Raw genomic sequence first — 21,271 nt, 5'->3', positions numbered from 1 at the left:
AGACCACCCAAGGAATTTATTTATTTATTTATTTTAAGATTTTATTTATTTGCGAGAGAGACAATGAGAGACAGAGAGCATGAGAGGGAGGAGGGTCAGAGGGAGAAGCAGACTCCCTGCTGAGCAGGGAGCCTGATGTGGGACTCGATCCCGAGACTCCAGGATCATGACCTGAGCCGAAGGCAGTCGCTTAACAAACTGAGCCACCCAGGCGCCCACCACCCAAGGAATTTAAAAAAAAACGCAGATGTCTGGGGTCTATCTTAGACCAACTGATTAGAAATATATGGAGTGGGTACTTTTTTAAAAAGCTCTCAGATGGTTCCAATGTGGAGGCAGAGCTGAGAACCCCCACTAGAGATCATCGTTTCCCCACTGTAACTCACCTAACCCCCAAAGCATTCATCTTCACCTTCCTCTGGAGCTTACAGCCCTGGCTCCTGGTCATCGTCTTCCCAGTTCCCATCATCTACTCCATCCAATAACCCAGCTTCACAGCTCTTTAACCAAAATCTCCACTTTCTCTTTCCTTTTAGAAACTCTTCCTCATGGCCATATGTTGGGTTTTGTCATTGGAATTGCCCTAATTCTGAAATGGTTCACCCTGAAATTCCACTCTAGGACTGTGGAGGGGGTCGAATGGTGACCCTCTGAAAGATATGTCCACTCAGAACCTATGAATGTGACCTTACTTGGAAAAAGGGTCTTTGCAGATTTAAGTAAGTCGAGGATCTCGAGATGAATCCAGGTGGGCCCTAATCCAACAAGCAGTAAGCAGCCTTATAAGGGGTAAACAGGGGAGAAGAGACAGAGAACGTGGCGATGTGAAGATGAAGGCAGAGCGTGGGGTGATGGATGTACAAACGGGAAATGCCAAGGGCTGTTGGCCACCACCAGAGGTTAGTGGTTTCAGCCACACAGTTTGCCCAGGAAACAAATACAGACTATTATAACCTTATTTCTTTCCACCTTGATTTAACATGGTCTCAAACTCCTTATACCTGCTCTTCAAATCCATCTATGAATCCCTTGATTTCACGGTCCTCCATGCCTGCTCTGGACCCACGAATACCCATCACAGTAGCGCCAGGTCATGGTCACGAGCATCCTCCTCCTCATGCATTTCCTTGTGCTAGGTGTTCTCCCATCTCTAGCAATGCGTCCTTCCCACCTTGCATCCTCTCCTTGGACTGAGAGACAGCAGCAGAGAACATTACTGACCCTGACAGCTGGATCCTGGATATACTCATTAATTCGGGTTGCAGTGGAACTCTCAAACACTGCTCAGTAATTGTTTATATTTGTCTTTCCAGAACCCCCTACGGTTCTTCCTAATAAGTGCTCCACATTCTCACCAGGAGTCCCCAACTCTACTCCCATTCCTTCCCCACCACACACATCAGCTCCTTCTGCCTTCCCCTCCTCCACCTTCAGACTGTTCTCTGTACCCATCCTGCGCCCCTCCCACCGGTCTCGGAGGACAAGGTGGGCTCACCTGTCCACCTGTGCTCTCAGATCCCTTCCCCTGGTGCCACCCCCTGAACCTGCAAATCCGCTGTGACCTGACAGACAGACACAACTGTTAGCCTGCTTCCGAGCTCAAGGTCTAGAATGGACCCTTGTGAGTTGAAAGTTTAAGATTTATTAATGCTGAGTAGGCCGATTATTTTTAAAAAATAGGATATCATTATTAGCAATCACAAGTGCACATGAACAGAATTCCTTGGCTGGATTGCCTTAGAAATATGGCTATATTCTATTCTGACCCTGGCATACCCTGTAATTAGGCACTGGCTTTAAGGACAAGAGCAGACGGCATTTTAGATGTGATGGTATGCTGCTAGCTAAGGACTTTCCAAACTCTACGGGAGTTACTGATATAAAGGTTTTCTCCAACACAGAAGGCTGACTTGACAAGCTACTAAACAGATTTCTTTGCAATACCCTTTAACATACTAACAAATACCCAAGAGAGAAATTTGTGGGTACAGTATTCCCAAGCTTATTTGACTAAGGAGAGATACTTTGCCAGGAGCACCAACGAACATCTCTCTGTTACCAGTCTGGGAAAATTCTGACCAAGTCCAGTGATCCCGGAGTCCTGCATCATGCCCCCAACTGTGCCCTAAAGGGAAGTCCCATCCTTCCCAGTCCTAACTAGCGTCTCAGTGGCAAAACCAAGTTACAGATACTAAGGAGACTCTCACTCCAGACTGCAAACAACATCACACAAGTGTCATGGTGCCATGAGTCAAATGGCTCCTGGACCTGGTGCATTTTCTCCATCCCTTCCGTATCGGTTTTTCCTCAGGTCATCAGGATAGACTTCTGAGGGCCTGGGATGAGCATGTGCAAGGAGACTCTACATATACCCCGCTGCTCTGTGCCCAGGCAGGTGTTGGGGGGCATTGGACTTTTCCTCGAGGCTCATTTTCCCTCTTCACATCATTGTTTAAATTTTGCTTACCTGTTTCCAGCTGCTAATAGCTGAACTCTTCTCTCTCAGCTCTGGCCTCCTTTCTTTACTATGTAGCTCTGCAAAAATTACTGGAAGAACTGTCTGACACCCCCAGTCTGGACTCACTCACCTCCCATCTGTTAGCGTAACCTGCTCAGTGGCAATTTTCCCTACATCTGGCAACAGCCCCCAGATTTCTCTATGAAGAACTCCCACTCCCGCTTTGGATAAAATCTTGGCAGGCCAAGGGGGTGGGTGCGTGACTGAAGTTAAGGCAATCAGGCCAATTGTGTCATAAAGACTGGAAACTGTGGGACTGAATCCTCCAACTGGGCACAGGAGCCTGGAAGAGCCTCCTCACCAGCCTTTCCTACCAAATCCCTTTGGCTGTCTTCATTCTCGTCCTTTAAGATTTATTTTAAGAGAGAAAGAGTGCGAGAAAGAGTGGGAGGGGCAGAGAAACAGGCAGAAAGAGAATCTTAAGCAGATTCCATGCTGAGCATGGAGCCCAATGTGGGGCTCGATCTCACAACCCTGAGATCATGACCTGAGCCGAAACCAAGAATCGGACGTTTAACCGACTGAGCCACCCAGGCGCCCTTGTTCTTGTCCTTTCTGAGACCTGGTTCTTCCATTTTCCTCTGTGTTCTGCGACTCCCCACATGTCCTTCCAATAAAGTACTACTAGTTTAAGTTCGTGAGCCTTGGTTTCTGTTGCTTACACCCCAAGAATCCAAATCTTATCTTTTTACAACCTGGCTTCCTCCCTGTTGAAGCCCTGCTCGCCCCACTGGATTATAAATTCCATGAGGGCAGGGCGGACAGCCACTGTGGATCTTCCCAACACCTCCCCCCATTCCACGTGATCTCCCCAGATGACCTCACTCCTCCACCAGCCTTTAACCAGCACCGAGGAGCTGCAGACTCACAAGTCTGTAATGGTAGATCCGACTCGCCCATGCTCTAGCCTGGAATGCCCAACCATCTGTGGACTGGACAGCATACCTCGACAGCTGAATGCCCCATTTTTCCCCCTAAACTCACTTCTCTCTTTTGCCTGTGCTTGCAGGTGATACCACCATGAATCCACTCACAAAGCAGAAACCCTGAGGGTCATTCCTGACTCCTCCTCGCATCATTCCGGTAAGTTCTCAAGGAGCCCCCTTGTCTCCCAGCGTGCTTGCACAGCCTCCGGCTTGTCATCTACTTCTCCCTGACTCCATGTTTCTACTCTCCTCCCTCTGTCCGATCTGCATCCTGCGTCTGCCAGGGAAATCTTTCTAAAGCACATCCAATCTTGTCAACCATCAACTATTCTTTTGACTATTCCTTGACTTGGTACTCAAGGCCACTGCCTTACCTTTCCAGAATTAATCTCTTGCCACTTCCTGGCAACCCGATGCTCGTGTCATGCTGAATACAAAATCCGCTTCCCAAACACATTGTGCTCTGTCATGTGTTTTGCAACTTGCTGAGTTTTTTGTTTTTGTTAAGACTCTAGATCATTTTTCCTGTCTCGTTCACCCTGGAGAATGTTGACTCATCTTTCCAAGTCCAAACTACAAGTCACACCGTCTGTGAACCCTTTCTTATAATTTCAGGGCATTTGGTGCATCCAACTACCAGCACCCTCATCCCATCATGCAGATCTTATCAGATATGCATTCGCTTATATCAACACATGGTCAGCCACTTGGGCAGCTTTCTCGTTAGTTTTTACCTTCTAGCACAACACCCGGTATACTACAGGTGCTCAATACATGGGTCAAAGATCCAGTGTCAAAGGCAAATACCTACTGACAGGTTATCTTGAGTCCTCAGCAGCTACTAGTGTTCGTTCAGGAAGCCCAGCCTTTTCTTGGCCTTCTGGCCATGGGCAGAGGAAGGTTTCGAGAGACAGGCCTGGGAGGGAGGGGGTGGTCATGGTGCCATTTTTAAGATTTTATCAGGGCCACAGGTACTCAGGATCAGACCAAGGGAGGTCCAAGCTCGGCTTCAACCAAACCTCCACATGTAAGAAGGTAAAATGAGATGTAAGAAGGATCTTGTGCCCTTTCTGTTTTGCCGACCACACACACTCCTTCGCCCAAGGCTCCCGCGGTGTTGAGAGAGAACTGGGCTGTGGCCGGTCTGCAGTGTGACTGGGGTGGGGGTGGGGTAAAGTCCTGCTGCCCACTGAGACCACCTGCAAAGCTTCTGGAGATATTTAAATGGTCGGGCCCCACACCAGACTATTTAATTAAATCAGAAACTCTGAAAGTGGGGCCTGGACCCCTGCAATTTTGAAGCTCCTCAGTTGATCCCAGTGCGTCCCAGGGCCAAGAACCACTGATGCAGACTGTATGTCCCTTCAGCCAATGAGCCTTTAATACAGTTGTTCGGGAGTATCAGCTGGGGTGCACCTTAGAGGAAAAGACTCCAGGCCCCTCCCCTGGACACTCTGATTCAGTGGGTTTGGAGTGCAGGAATCTACGTTTTTAACAAGCGCCTTCATGATTCTTCCCCTCAGAAAAGCCTGGGAAGAGCCACCATAATAACACGTACTCTCACCAGAAAGGTGCTCATGCTCATTCCTAATATATACTTATGTGTATGTTCATGTCTCTGCCCGTCCCTACCCCCAAGCACAGACTCTAAGTTCTAAGAGAAAAGGCTTGGTGTCCCTCTTGCTCACTTTCTCAGCACCAGGGAGGAGACTGGCACTCAGTAAGGGAGCAGGAAATGTTTGTCCGAGGGAAACACGAAGTCAGGGCATTCACGTGGGAAGAGTGAGGAAGGAGCGATTTGTGTCACTGGACACGTGTGTCTCTTCTGTGCCACAGAAGTCTGCACTCTTACCCTCTTCCTGAGGGAAGAATCAGACTTCCTGAGGACCCTACCAAAAAAAGAAAAAAAAAAATCTAAATACTCTCTTGCCAGCCTGAGGTTCTCTGGAAAGGATGTTGTTTGAGCTACCTGGTGGGGCGCAGGCCGCTCCCGGCCCCCTGCTGTCCACACGAGGGATGTCCTCTGCGTGTCAGCACATGGGAGCCTGTCTCAGCTGGGCCTGATTATGACCGGTAATACCTTCTGGAAGGTTTTATTTTCTACAAAATCTATACACTCCACGTATGTGTTCTGGAAGGCCCAGCTGCCTGGGGGACTTTGGTGATTTATTAGCTCCTAACTGGGCAACTAGGCTCCTTGAAAATCACTGTGGTCTCCAGAGGGAAAATTAAGAGCGGAAGAGGAGGAAAAAGGCTTTATTGCAAGGAACTGGTTCTTACAAGGAAAGCTGCTCACCCCCTGCATGCTGAGCCAAGTGCAGGCCAGGCCTGGTGGTCGTTTATCCTCATCTGGGTGAGAGGATAAGTGAGGACCCCTTCCTTCCAGGTCCACAGCCCAGAATCCTTACACTTATGGGACCCAGGAGCAAAACGTGAAGTCCCAGTTTGAACTCCATCAGCAACTCCTCATTGCTCACAGGATAAAGACTCTTCCTAATCTGGCCCGTGGCCACCCCGGGCTCTGGCCAGACTAGACCCTTCAGGGTTCTCCCCACAAGACTATATTTCAGGCTCAGGGACCTTTCACATGCTGTGAAGCCCTCGGTAGCCTGTCAGGCAGAACTTCAGATCTTAGCTCATCATCACCTCCACCAGGAAGCCTTTCCTGCTCTGCCTTCCCAGAAGATGTAGGCATTTGCTACCCTTGTGATTCCATGGTGCCCACTGCAGACAGAGCCCCCATTTCACACATTATCTGTGTCTATCAGAGCCCTAGAGTGTAAGGTCGCGGAAGGCGGAGATCATGACTGTCACATCTCTATGTCAATGACGCTCGGCCTAGGCCTGGTGGGCACTCATGTATTCATTCAGTAAACAAGCATTCATGAAGCACCTACTGTATGCCAGGGGTACAAAGATAAGCAAGGTGTAGCCTCTGTCCTCGAGTTAACAGTCTTGTGGAAACAGGGGTGGGGGGGCCCTCATTTCCCAGTGTGAGGGCCAGTACCTGAACCTGGCTTCCCACAACGGCTGAGGGCTTCCTCCCTCCAGCTAGAGGGGCTTGGCCTGAGCCCAGTTTCCCCCACAGGTCATCAAGGTGCCGGGCAGCGGGCTTTCCCAGATAACTCCTGTGCCCAGCCTGCCTGGCATCCCAGTAGTATGACGATCCCCCAGCCAGCAGGGCTGTGCTCACCCCTCCCCAGAAGAAGGGAAGCTGCTGGAGGTGTGGGGGCAGAGTCCCTTCCCTGGAGCATACACCCAGGCCCTGGCATGTCCCTCGGGGCAAAGTCAGAAAACAGTTAACCCCACACCTGCCTCTTCTACTAAGACCCTTGGTGTGCACGTTTAACCGGTGCAGCCTGTTCTGTCTTCCATATCTCGTGCATTATGGAATTTGTCCTGGATCCTGCCATGTGACAGAGACCAGAGAAGGACCCTCCTTGCATGACATGTCCCTACAGAGATGTTTGGGGGTAGTGGACACCTCTAGTGGCTGGTTGTGAGCATGGGATCTGGAATCCACAGAAATGGGCACACAGCTTATTTCACTGAGCGTAATGTGCCCCAGGTTCACCCCACGCTGTTACAAGGGGGCAGGACTGCGTTCTTTTTTTACGGCTGAAAGAAGTAAGCCAGACACAGAAAGACAGATACTATACGATTTCACTTAAACGTCGAACTTACAGAACGAGAGAGTAGAAGGGCGGTTGCCGGGGGCGGGAGGGAGGGGGCAACGGGAGATGTTAGTGAAAGGGTACAAACTTCCAGCGAGAAGATGAGTAAGTCCCGGGGATCTAATTACAGCATGGTGACTCTAGTTAACAATACAAATGAAATTTGCTAAGAGAATAGATCTTAAGTCTCAGTGCGTGCACACACACACGGTAACTATATGAGGTGATGGATGTGTTAATTACCTTGATTGTGGCAATCATTTCACGATGTATACATATATGAAATCATCACATTCTTTTTTTTTTTTTTTTTTTTTTTTTTTTAAAGATTTTATTTATTTATTTATTTGAGACAGAGAGAATGAGAGACAGAGAGCATGAAAGAGAGGAGGGTCAGAGGGAGAAGCAGACTCCCTGCCGAGCAGGGAGCCCGATGCGGGACTCGATCCCGGGACTCCAGGATCATGACCTGAGCCGAAGGCAGTCGCTTAACCAACTGAGCCACCCAGGCGCCCTGAAATCATCACATTCTAGATTTTTTTTTTTTTAAAGAAAGCAACAAACGTGCAGCATGCATTGGCCGTATGCATGGTCTGCTAAGGGCTGAATGTTTATATCCTCCTTCAAGTTCATACTTGGAAGTCCTACCCGCCCCCCCACCCCCATGTGACCATCTTTGGAGGCAGGGGCTGTAAGAGGTAATGAGGTCATGAGAGTCAAGCGCTCACTGATGGACTTAGTGCTATCCTAAGGAGAGAAGCAAGACAGATGATCTGGCAGGAAGGCGGCCGTCTGCAAATGAGGAAGAGACCTCTCACCCTGAACCAGATGGGCCGGCAATCTGATGTTGCACTTCCAGCCTCCAGCAGTGAGAGAAGTAAATGCCTGTTGTTGAAGCGCCCCCGGCCCCCGTGGTAGTGTTGTGACAGCAGCCCGAGCCGACAGGGATGCGGTCCCCGGTGCCCTGGACATAAGCTTGTGCCTGTTGCACACTGGCCCGGGGCCTGCTCTGTGGGAGAGCTGCCTCCCTCGGTCTCCACATGAACTCCAGGAGGCCGCCAGCCTCGCTAATTCCTGCCTGCGAGCGGAGGAAACTGGGGCACTGAGAACGCACGTCATCGCTAAAGCCACCGCAAGTCACAGAATCGGGATTCAAGTGTGACTCTAGCACTAGAAGAAAATGTGAGAATGTAAAATTAATCTTGGCACGAGGACAGCCTTTCTAAGCATGAGACAAAAATCATGAAGGAAGAAACTGAAAAGTTAGACTCTGTGAAAAATGGAAGTCTCCGAGATGGAGAAAAAAAGAACCATAAATTGAATAGAGAGAAAATGACCCCTTGGAAACATATTTGCGGCATGTGAGCCTGAGAAACGAAGGGGTGACTTGTTTCAGAGTTTTTGCAAATTAGTAAGAAAGAGAGAACCAGCCGGTAGAAGGAAGGCACACAGGCCATGTGAAGAGTGAACAGTAAAAGAGCTTGATTAAAATAAATACGTGAAGGGGCGCCTAGGTGGCTCAGTCATTAAGTGTCTGCCTTTGGCTCAGGTCATGATCCCGGGGTCCTGGGATCGAGCCCCGCGTCGGGCTCCCTGCTTGGCAGGAGGCCTGCTTCTCCCTCTCCCACTCCCCCTGCTTGTGTTCCCTCTCTCGCTGTGTCTCTCTCTCTCTCTGTCAAATGAGTAAATAAATAAAAATCCTTAAAAAAATAAAATAAATACATGAAAAAGATACTCCATCTCTCGCAAAGTTAAAGAAATGCAGATTAAAACCATGATGAGATAATATCCACCTTTAACACCGGGAAAATATATTTTCCAAAAATGCTGACAGTTACTGCTGGCCACAGTGTGCTGAACTCAGCACTCTCCGACGCGGGCAGGGGTGTCCGTGGGCGCAGGACGGCAATAAGAGATCACCTCCCCAAATGGAAAACGCACCCTTAAATCCAGCAATGCCACTTCTGGGAGTTTATCTGTCCAGGTGGGTGAAGGCCTGGGTGCATGGGTGTCTGCAGCATCTGGGGCAGAGATGGGGAGGCCCGACTAGACGCCTGCTCCTGTTTGTCAACGGCAGCTGCCCAGCCAGCTGTGTGCGCATGGGGCGTTGTGCCTGGTGCCTGCCCCGGATGGGGGGCTGGTTAGAGGCGTGGTGTCAACCTCCAGGCAAGCTGCTCACAAAGTACGGGCGTCCTCCTCACTGTCACTCCTGTCCACTGGCTGAATGCAGGGAACTCTGGAGGTCCCAGAGGGACAGAGTGAGACTTGATTTCTACCTTTCCCTTTCTGCGCTCAGTGTATTTTTCTTTGCCATAACTATGTTCTTTGTAGTTTAAAAAAAAAAAACAAAACACTAGCTAATAAAAAAAGGGATGTTAAAATGTCTCCATTGAGAACTGTTTTGGAAGAAGATGACTCCAGTTCCGTGGAGTGAGGGGGAGAAAGCGTGTTTGGAGGAGCCGAGGTGTGGGTGGGAAGCAGGCACTGGGAGGCCCAGAATGTTCAGCCCCCCCTCTCAAGACGCTTGGCTCAGAAGAGAGGGAGGGTGACCGTGGGTGTTGGATGAATAGTTTCTGCTGCTCCACAGACAGCTCAGTGAGTTTCCAGGCAGCTGGACCTCAGTCTCTCAGGCACTATCTGTGGCTAGCATGGCCTGACCATGGGGACACTCTCGGGGCGCTCTTTGGGGGTAACTCCGGATTCCTTCTTTCTCAGTCTGGGCTTAGCTCCTTCCCCAAACTGAAGCCTACCCTCCCTTTTCCCTGGGGGTGGGCCGCTTAAATCGGTGCTTTTCACACTTTAATGTGCATCTGAACCTCTCTGGGCAGGGGGTGGCTTACTGGGATGCAGATTCTGACTGGGTAAGTCTAGGGAGGGGGCCTGAGACTCTGCATTTCTGACCAGCTCTGCAGCGAGGCTGACCTGCTGGTACATGGACCACCACTGGAGTAGCAAGGTCTTACAGGAGTCCTGGTGATAGGCGCACAAGGCACGTACCCAGCAAACGTTCACTGCATTCAGTGGAATTAGCTCTTTCTTCTTTTAATTTAGTTTTTATTGAGATGTAACATATAACATTAGTTTCAAGTGTGCAACGTGATCCACTATATGTATATACCGCCAAACGATCACCACAATAAGTCTAAGTAGCAACCATCACTACAGTGACATTTTTTTCTCCTGATGAGAACTTCTAAGATCTAGTCTCTTAGCAACTTTCAAATATACCATATGATTAACTGTAGTCACCATGCTGTAGAGTTCAAGTCTTTTTGATTTTTAAAAAGCTAATCACCAGTCCCTTCACCCTCTCCTGCCACAGTCTTATTATCTCCTTTTCTCCCCCAAGTTCTTGAAATAAAGCTCAGTGGCTCCACCTGCCCTCCTCACATGCATCCCTGACGTGTCCCATCTGCCACCCACCCCGTCATCCTGTGCAGCGGCGCTCCCTGAGGACACTCCCAAACAGCAATCCCAGCTCTGTCCTGGTCTTGTCACACTTCCCCGTGGTATCAGAGGCACCCACTCCCTACTTCGTGAGAAATGTGTTTTGTCCTGGCCTTGGGAACATCTTTTGGTCTTCTCCATATATATTTAAGAGATTTTCCCTCCACTTCCCATTTCCCTCCTCATGCCTCAGTTAATGAACCCACTATCCACCAGTTGCCCCAGCAGCTCCCACATCTAGTCCATAAGCAAATCCAGCTGGTAACCTCCCACCCAGTCTCCTCTGATGCTGGGCCCAGCCAGCTCGGGAGCGGGCACGGCTTCCTCGTCCATGGTCAGAGCTGCAGGGAGCAGCTCGGCACTTTGCTCCTCGAGTGAGGCACCAGCTTCTAGTGTCCGTTCCGAGCCAGCTCGCTCTCGTGTGACCCTCCCCAGGGGCACCAGCACCTGGGGGCCACCAAGGGGGCCCAAGGCTACCAGTGATGGTACCAAGTGGTGGCTTAGGGGATCTTCACCCCCTCACAGTCTCTCAAAGACAATCTCTGTGAAAGTAGAGAGAGGAAGGGGGGGAGGCCAGAGCACCCCTGAAAAGCAGGTGAAGCCGGCAGATTGGCTCCTCTACAAATGTCCGACTGCCCCAACACAAGGGGACCTTGGCCCAGTGGGCACTTCCGCCGCGTTCCTCTGGCCGAGCCACTCTCCCACTCTCCCACTCTGCGCAACAACGAGTTCAGACCTTCTCTACCCTCTGCCAGTGATCGGAGCCTGCCCTCGCCTGCCCGTCTGCTGCCGAGCTCACATCATACTCTAGAGAGAAGCCGTTCGGATGGAATGTCCTCACGATCCTGCTGCCAAACACATAGGGTTTTCCACCATGACCAACCCCAGGCCGAGGCTGCAGGTGTCAGCCCAGTGGCCTCTGAAGCCAGTGTCTCCATCTCCACCTTCCAGTGTTCCCTGTCTGTAGCGGCCATGGAGGTTCCACCCTCCACCTGTGCCTGGGTCCATTCTAAGGACCTGTCCGGCCCTCCCAGTTCTGAATGCTCCCCAGGCATTTGCAAACTCTCCAGCTGATAATCGGGTGAATCAGTGAGTTTACGTTATTTTTTAACACCAAGTTTTACAATCGCACACTCCAGAGTCCCTGGGGCTACTAAGTTTTGCAGGGCGGAGCTGCAAGCCTGCCCCACTTCCTGCAGCATCACAGTGCCCCCTCGTGGGAGGTGATCCAACTGCAGCTGTTGGAATGAAACCCGCCCCCCTCCCCCGCCAACCCCCAGCCCCCAGACCCGAGGCCTGCCCCTCTGCAATGCTCCCCTCCCATGCAGGGAGAAATTAGCCCCAGACAGGAGTCCTTTCCATCTTGCCTCCCACACACACAAGTGTTCCAGAATACATTAAGCTCCATGGTTGCAAAGGGTTAGCGGGGGCTGGCTTTCTGATCATGCAGGGAGTAAGGAAAACTGTGGACAGGGCTGCTGGGAAGTCAGTCTGCTGCTCACATATCATCCAGGCCTCTGCTGTGCCCAACGCCACATGTATGATTGAGTCAGTAATACTTGTGCACGGTCCAAGGCCTGCCCAAACTGTACAGACCTGGATTCTTGTCCAGGCTATGGTGTAGACAGACAGTCCAGCTCTGCATTTCAGATCTGGAAAACATTCAGGATGCCCCAGCACAATGAGCTAGCAGACGCTCTTGTCTTGTCTGGTCCTACCTTTCCCTGTCTCCAGGCCTTTGCTCTTCTTCCTGCCTGGGACACTTTCCCTGGTCTCCCCATGGCTCAGTCCTTTTCTCCTTCGGTCTCTGTTTACCTGTCACCACTCTCGGATATCACTCTCTACACCCCGTGGTTTATTTCCTGCAAAGCTCTAAGCAGGATCTGTCATCATCTTGCTTATCTGGTTGTGTATCTAATGCCTTTCTCCCCAGTCGGTCTGCAAACCCCATCAGGAAAGGATGGGGTCGTCCCTGCTGACTGTGGTATCTCTGGTCCTCGTCCCTGTGCCATCCTGTTACAGGCAGCCAAAAACCAGTGACTCACGCCGGCTCAAATGGAGAACACGGGAGGGAATCAGCACCCAGATCAAGGAGACCTGAGCTCCTTGAGGAAATCCAGCAGGCCAAGCTCGTCTAGAGAAAGGGCTTCCCCAGGTGCAGTCACTGCTCATCCGTCACGTGCAAGCAATTCATGGACAGAGCTTACATGTGTTACAGTTACGTGTTCATTTTAATGTCTTTTAGAAAACTGGAACTAGGAATCACCTTCCTTCCACAGATTTCATTGCTGAGGGCGAGGCTTAACTACGCGGCAAACGCAGAAAATGTGAACCAATCTAAAGACGAACGTTCAGTAAATAATAGTACAAATGGCACATGAATACGGAAGAAAGGAGATCCTTCGGTGACTGCAGTCTGGGAACCTCTGGCTCAAAGCAATGCTGGCAGGGCCGAAGGGAATCCAAGCCAGAGTGATGCGGACCTATACTCATTCGACAAACAATTATTAAGTGCCTACTGTTTGCTAGCCATTGCACTAGGCACTGAGGCATGGCTCTAAATAAAACAGATGCAGCATGAAGCCTCTAATCTGGTGGGAGAGATGACAAATAAATGCAGAATTACAATGTGGCATGAAGGAAAAGGAGAGCAAGCATAACAAGGGAATTGAGTGGCCAGAGAAACCCTGGAGGGGACATTTGAGCAGAAGGTCAAGAGGTAGGTATAGGCTTGTGTGAAAAGACCAAGGAAGACAGGAAAAGACAACAGGATAAGAAAAAACTGGTATGGATGAGGTAAGATGGTACTGCAGAGAAGCTAAAAATGTATCAGCAAATGACACTGGTAGCAAGAAAGAGCAGAATTAGTGACACAGACAATTAAAATCAGAACACACTTGAGTCTGATCTTGGGCTTCTCAAGGAAGGGTCTACAAGACTGAACTGATGAGGGAGGAGGCGATGTGGAAGACAGAATTGTCATAGGCAATGCACAGTCTGCAGTGTTACTGAAGAGGAAATCTGGAACAAATTGGAGCGTGATACGCCAAGATTTCATTAAAGAGATATTTATGAGATAAAAGATGGCTATGGGGGCAGATCAAAGGCCAGCTTTGCCCTAACGAAATAAAACCCACATCCAGGAATCTATCCACGCATCCACCCATCCATCCATCCATCCATCCATCCATCATCCATCCACCTGCCCATCCATCCATCTCTCCATCTCCCCATCCATTCATCCACCCACCCACCCATCATCCATCCATCCATCCACCCACCCATCAATCATCCATCCACCCATTCATCTTTCCATCCACCCACCCACCCATCATCTATCTATACAAACACACATCAGGACAAACATTTTAAATTATACAAAGACTGCAAAAGTTCTTCTAAGTATTATAGGTACCCAAAATGGCTAAAGCAAACAAAATGGGTTTTCTACAAATTCAAGCCAGACAAGGACTTTGCAACAGCATGAAATGCTAGAAAACCACGGATTATCATCTATAGAGCTTTGCAGAAAAAAAAAATTGTGACTTTCAGTACTTAGCCAATTTGCTTGTGAAGGCAAAAGAAAAGCATCACAAGATGTGCAATAGCTTTAAAAGCATTCCACCTCTTTCTCCAAAAAGTTCCTTGAAAAGCAAAGCAATGACCTATGTGATGGTGACAAAGAATTCGAGAATGGGGAAGTTGTGCATAAAAGGGCAATGACTGGGATCAAACAAGTAGGAAGTCCAGATAACCAACAAATTCTGCTTCTAATATCATGATTTTCCTTTAAGAAATTGAAAAAATTAATCAACAATAGTTAAAAATTAGTGATTTGACAAATCAAACCCAATATCCCAGATTAAATTAGTAAAGAAGTTGGTGACAGAGGAAGAAGGGGAGGGTGGCAGAGTGTGTGAAAGTATGAGACTCTTTCCCAAAGGGCACTGCCCACTCATTTTCTCTATTGGAGCAGAGTGTAATGAACAATTCAAAACAGGACATGTATCTTCCAAAACACTGGAAAATAAAGAAGCAAAGAAAATGCAGCTCATATAACAAAGGAGACGGGAAAGGAAAGCCAGGGGAAAAAATAGCCAAAATTGTAGAGCAAGATGACAGAAGTGTACGAGTAGGAATGATTGTGGTAATATTAAAAATTACTGAAAATAGGCTAAACACCCTAATTTTTAAAAATGACAACAATAAAGATTTCTCATTCTAAAATAAAACCTAGTCATTTTTGTGTTTACAAGACCACCCCAGGACACAAGGACAGAAACATTTCATATGAAAATGGAGAGGTTCAGACACATCAGGAAAATGCCAGTCTAAAAGAGAGCTGGAGTCATGATATTAATACCAGAAAAAGTAGAATCCAAGGCAAAGACATTAAATGAGACAAAGTGGATCATTTAATATCAATTAAAGGGCCCAAGTCCCAGTAGAACTTCCATCTAACATGGTGGATCAAACACAGTGTTCATCTCCACTCCCTCTCGGATCACCACTAAATTGATAATGAATAGATAAAAAATATAAAGTCTACATAGTGAAAGAAAAGGTAAGGAGCTGGTGGCAGACAATGAAGAGAGACGTATTTTTGGAAGAAGGGAGGCCGACGTGTGAGGGTATTGGAAGAGAGAGCCATAAGCGGCTCAGGGAGGGGAGGGGGGTCACTAATGAAAAGAAAGTGGATTCTGGAACCGGAGCCACCAGGGAGCCTGGTGGGGTGAGCAGCACAGGCGAATGTATAGTCAACAGTCAGGGTCCTATAGATCTCTACAAGCAGCAGCTCCATTGCAGAGCTTGCCCCCAGCCCTCGGCCCAACCCAGGAGCAGGGCAGAGGAGGGGAGATTATGCTTTGGAGCTGCTGAGCCAGGCAGCCCCCGGACACCCGCACAGTGGACTGGGCCGAGACGCCTGCCAGAATGCCGACAGGCAGGCCCACCTACCCTAGGCTGACAAGCAGAAGCTCCCTGACCAGCCAAGATTTTGAGTAGTATCTACCAAAGCATAATTTATTAAAAGAAAAGCTGTCGCGTCCCATTGAGATCCATTATCATTACATCTAATACAAAATCATAATTCAGCGCAGAAATAGGTCAGAAGAAAAAAATGATCATCTCAACAGATCCTGGAAAGGCACTTAGTAAATTCAACATCCATTACTAATCAAGGAAAAAAAAAAAAGTCTTAAGAAACTAGGAAGGCTGCCTCTTTAACATGAAAAAAGAACATCCACCTCCAACCCACAGCCACCGGCATATTGAAGGAAATAATACCAACAGCTAACATTTAGTGAGAGCCATGGGGCAGGTACGGCTTGAAGTACTTTCACATGTATTGTCTCATTTAAACCTCATCACAGTATCACTAGGTAGGTATTTGTATTAGCCTGATTATTCATGTAAAGAAATTTGGCACAGAGAAGTAACCCGCCTGAAGACCCAAGGTACTGATTGGTAAAGCCAAGCTATAAACCCAAGCATTTTGATTCTAGTGACTCCGAGCTGGTAACCCACAGGCTCCGAGTCTCATTAAAGTTAGGCAAGACAAAGATGCCTGCTAACACAATTAATATTTAATATTGTTCTATAATTTATAGACAGTTCAATTAAAACTAATAAATGGAGAGATGGGAAGTCATAACATTAGAAAGACATTCATTCTTTTCAAATTAATCTATAAATCAAACATAATAGCAATCTAAATCCCAAGAGGATTTAAAAAATTGAATTTGACATGACAATTACAAAGTTTCTTTTGGATGAATAAATTAAAGGTAAGAGCTAATGCATCATGCTGGAAGGAAGAATCATGGGCAGGAAACTACAATGTCACACAATATATATTATGAAGCTGTAGTAATTAAAACAGTGTGGTTCTGTCTTGGGAAGAGGCAAATGGATGGGCAGAATCCGAAATCAGAAATAAGCACAACTACATAAAAAGCACACGGTAAAGGTGGCATTTTAAGTCAGCTGGTAAACTGGCCCACTGGGACTTTGTTGGGGGCAATTAGCAAATCGTCTGGGAAAAAAAATGGAATCAAATTTTCTCATTCACACCTACACCACTGTGAATTCAAAATGAATGAAGTAATTCAAAGTGAAAAAGAAAACAGTGGAGTAAGCGATTAAAATATCAATAAATACGTATATATTCTTGAGAACTGTGAAGGCTTTATACTCATAATACCAAAGGAAGAAAGCAAAGCAAAAGGCTTTCATATAACCACATAAAAATTTTAAAGTTTTGGGAGACAAAAAAAAAAATCACCATAAGGGGAAATAAAATGCAAAGGAACAAACTCTGCTCTACATAATGGATAAATATTTAATATCTGCAACAAATCAGTAAGGAAATAGCCCACCAGAAAACTTAGGAAAAGACACAATTCCTGAAAGAAGATATAAAATATAAAATTGGAAAGATATTAAAATTCATCAGGTATCAAAGAAACACAAATTAAATCCAAAGACAACATTTTGACCTATCACAAAATTGAGAATTATTTAGTGTTATCCACGGTGCACAGAAACCTGCTAGGTTTTGCAAATAAGTTTACATTTTATGGAAGGCACTCATTAGAATTTATCATGTTGAAATGTGAAGATATTTGCAGGCAGATATGTGTTTTAAGGATGCGCAACATCCGCTTAAAGTGGTAAAAGGTAATACTAGAAACAACATAAATGTATATGCATTTAGGTAATGTTATGCTGTGATTATAAATAATGTTTCAGAAAATAAGAAATGGGGAAAAAAAGAAGTCAGAAAACACTACATACACATGATAGCTGGTCTGTGTGTGCAAGTGTGTATACTTGGATATTAAAAAGAAGGACATAGTCACCCCATGATATTCTGGTATCCTCTACCTCTCCTAACCATATGTAAAAATAGATGACCTGCTGTTCGTGATGACTTTTCCTGAAAGATGTGTAGAATAGCCTGTTCTTTGCTTGATATTCATACAAAACCCTTCCACACTTTGCTCCCAAAGCATTTAAAATTTACAAATTTTAAATAGGAAAATTCAGTATAGAGAAATAGTCCATTTTAGCCAAATAACTTATAATAGCAACTTCAAAAAGAAAATAAGGTGTAGATGCATAGAATTTACTGGATGATACAGAAGAATATCAGGGTGGGCCTCCAGGAAGGAAAACCAGAGGGCTAAGAGTTGGGAGGAAACTCATTTTCCATGACATATCCTTTTTGTATCCTTTGACTTTTTTTTGTCAAATGCATTTTTTTTCTTTTCTTTAAAGAGAGAGAGTGCGCATGTGCAAGCAGGAGGGGCAGAGGGAGAGGGAGAGAGAGCATCCTCAGTAGGCTCCACGCCTAGTGCAGAGCCCGATGTGGGGCTCCATCCCATGACCCTGAAATCATGACCTGAGACGAAATTGAGTCAGCCGCTTAACCGACTGAGCCACCCAGGCACCCCTCGAATGCATTGTTTTTTTCAAATGAAGAATGCAAAAGAGGAAAAATACAGGCTTTGGGGCCAGCCTTGTCTAAGTTTGAATCTCTATTTTGCCACTCACTCATGTGCAGCCTCGGGCAAGTCACTAACCTCTCTGTTTCCCCATTAAAGGGGGAGAAAATAGAAGTTAGTCTGCAGGATCATGGGAAGGATTGATGATGTATGGAAATTTCCCAATGTGTTGGCTGGTGCATAGTAGGCGCTTGTTAGTTGTTGTTATTATGATTAATCTTGTACCTGCCTGAGACTGGAAGGAGAGCTGGAGCAGAATCTAATTATCCATGTTGGAACAAAGCCAGGATACCTGAGTCTTGCAAAACATGCTGTTGAATGTTCAATCAAGATATGTAAGTACACACAGCCACAGAACATACCCAGTGCTTTCCCCCAGGGTTCGGGAAGTAAAATACATTTTACCATGGCACATCTGCTCGTTTTTTAAAATTCCACAACTAATTAACCAGAATCCTCATCAGCAATCTCCTTGTGGATTAACTTAACATGTCAGCAAACCCTGGCCCTTTTCTGTTAAACACAAGCGATTTCTTCTACCCACTAGCGCCTCCAGCAAGATGCTGAATGCCTGGGGAGTTGAACAGAAAACAAAATCCAACTTTTACTTAACCTACTGGAAGGAATTTCTCATGCTGGAGGTCAGTGTGATAGCTCTTGAAAATTAGGAAGGCACACTAACTTAGCAGTTAAACCCCACAGGCTCTGGAGTCTGACTGATATGACTTCTAATTGATCACCCCTTAACTGAGAAGTCACTGGTAAGTTACTTGACCCTCTGGTAAGCCTCATTCTTCTCATCTGTGAAATGGGGCCAATTGTGGTGCTTACCTCATAGGATAGGATTATTCTAATAGTTAAGGGTAAAGATGGCTAAGAATTAAATGTATACATTATATCAGTGGTGCTCGGCAAGGCCTCAAAAAAACGTTAACAAAACAGACCTATGTGCTTTTCCAAAGAAGATCCAAAGGGAGGATAATGTCCTCATGAGTGCAATGGAGAGAAAGATGTATGATGTACATACATGTTTGTGTAGAAAGATGTAGAATGTACGTAGCTGCACTCTCTTTAGGGAACCCTGTAAATGACCAGGAAAAATAGTTGCAAAGAACAACCATATTGTCCTCTGTGTTAAGCTTATAAATGAGATTTGCTTATTAAGTATCTCCAAGACAAAAAGTGAGGAAAACTGTTTAAAGGTATGATTCCATTATAATCAAAGCCATTTCCTGAAACTAATGTAATACTGTGTGTCTACTATGCTTAAACAACAACAAAAAAATACAAACAGTTCAATGGTTTAAAGGGATAAAAAATACAGCGATGCTCCTTTAAGAAGAAAATCCCTGGGGCACCTGGGTGGCTCAGTCGTTAAGCGTCTGCCTTTGGCTCAGGTCATGATCCCAGGGTCCTGGGATCGAGCCCCGCATCAGGCTCCCTGCTTGGCGGGAAGCCTGCTTCTCCCTCTCCCACTCCCCCTACTTGTGTTCCGTCTCTCGCTGTCTCTCTCTGTCAATTAATAAAATAAAATCTTAAAAAAAAAAAAAGAAGAAAATCCCTTTAGAAAACCCCAAATTCTGGTTATTATTGTGATTATCTAATGGGATCTCTCATATATCAACATTATTCAAGGGATGGCTGTCATATAAATGTGATTATTTACACACTTATTAGAAAAGTAATTTTCTGATTAGTAAGGAGGTCAAAGGAGAGATGTCAGAAGTTTTTTGTTTCCCTTTCTGATGGTACAAGATGTGTCGAGGGAGACATGGGTTTTTCCTTATAATACCAAGATCTTGAAATGGAAGAAGCCACTATGTAACTGCTATACCTTCAAATCAAACCTAAAAATAGTCATTGCTCCAAAGGCAGTTCTTTGGTCTGTTTTATTTTTAAAGAAACATTTTGCCAAAAGTCCATTATTTTCCAACTGAGAGCCTTTCCCCTAAGGTTAGGAACAAGACAAGGATGTCCACTCTCCCCAGGTCTATTCAACCTAATTCTGGAAGTCCTAGCCATAGCAATCCGACAACAAAAAGTAATAAAAGGCATCCAAATTGGTAAGGGAGAAGTAAAACTTTGACTATTTGCAGATGACATGATACTATATAGAGAAAACCCAAAAGATTCCACCAAAAAACTGTTAGAACTGATAAACAAATTCAGTAAAATCACAAGCTACAAAATCAATCTACAGAAATCTGTTGCATTTCTGTACACCAACACTGAAGCAGAAGAGAAATTAACAATCCCATTTACAATTGCACTAAAAATACTAATATGCCTATGAATACACCTAACCAAAGAGGTGAAAAACCTGTACTCTGAAAACTATAAAACACTGATGAAAGAAATTGAAGAGGACGCAAACAAATGGAAAGACATTCCATGCTCATGGATTGGAAGAACATTATTTTTTTTTTCTTGAAAGAACAAATATTGTTAAAATGCCTATACTACCCAAAACAACCTATACAATTAATGCAATCCCTATCAAAATACCACCAGCATTTTTCACAGAACTAGAACAAACAATCCTAAAATTTGTATGGAACCACAAAAGACTCCGAATACCCAAAGTCCTCTTGAAAAAGCAAAACAAAGCTGGAGGCATCGCAATTCCAGACTCCAAAAACAGTATGGTAATGGCACAAAAACAGACATACAGATCAACAGAATAGAACAGAAAACCCAGAAATAAACCCACAATTATATGGTCAATTAATCTTCAATGAAGCAGGAGAGAATATGCAATGGGAAAAAGTCTCTTCAACAAATGGTGTGGGGAAAACTGGACAGGGACACGCTGAAGAATGAAACTGACCACTTTCTTACACTGTACACACAAAGATAAACTCAGAACGGATAAAAGGCCTCAATGTGAGAGGTGAAACCATGAAAATCCTAGAAGAGAGCACAGCAGTAGTTTCTCTGACATTGGCTCTAGCAACATTTCTCTAGGTATGTCTCCTGAGGCAAGGGAAATAAAAGCAAAAATAAACTCTTGGGACTTCATCAAAATAAAAAGCTTCTGCACAGCAAAGGAAACAATCAATAAAACTAAAAAGTGACCTACTGAATGGGAGAAGATATTTGCAAATGACATATCTGATAAAAGGTTAGTGTCCAAAATACATAAAGATATGATAGAGGCCCCTGGGTGGCTCAGTCCATTAAGTGTCTGACTCTTGATTTCAG

At 46.0% G+C, this 21,271-nt stretch overlaps 2 protein-coding genes across 10 annotated transcripts in view; one reads left to right on the top strand and one right to left on the bottom strand.

The window, feature by feature from the left end:
* The window catches only part of USP31 (ubiquitin specific peptidase 31), a 219,437-nt gene extending 205,588 nt beyond the window's left edge, over nucleotides 1–13,849 (top strand). For 5 of the 9 annotated variants that reach the window (XM_064592800.1, XM_064592797.1, XM_054507550.2 and 2 more), the window contains 2 exons: nucleotides 3,528–3,601; nucleotides 12,588–13,849. The gene's annotated coding sequence lies outside the window, so the exon portion shown is untranslated. Of the gene's footprint in view, nucleotides 1–536; nucleotides 773–3,527; nucleotides 3,602–12,587 lie in introns of those variants that run through there. The other 4 variants (XM_064592790.1, XM_064592793.1, XM_064592792.1 and 1 more) reach the window with 4 other exon arrangements.
* The window catches only part of HS3ST2 (heparan sulfate-glucosamine 3-sulfotransferase 2), a 95,131-nt gene that overhangs the window by 9,770 nt on the left and 64,090 nt on the right, over nucleotides 1–21,271 (bottom strand). The window lies entirely within an intron of this gene.

This window comes from Mirounga angustirostris, unplaced genomic scaffold, assembly GCF_029215605.1.
Source record: "Mirounga angustirostris isolate CCGP_5_RB_7025 unplaced genomic scaffold, mMirAng1.0.hap1 SCAF_5, whole genome shotgun sequence".
NCBI lineage: Eukaryota > Metazoa > Chordata > Mammalia > Carnivora > Phocidae > Mirounga > Mirounga angustirostris.
The sequence above is the reverse complement of the archived record's forward strand: the minus strand, read 5'-3'. Positions and strand labels throughout refer to the sequence as shown.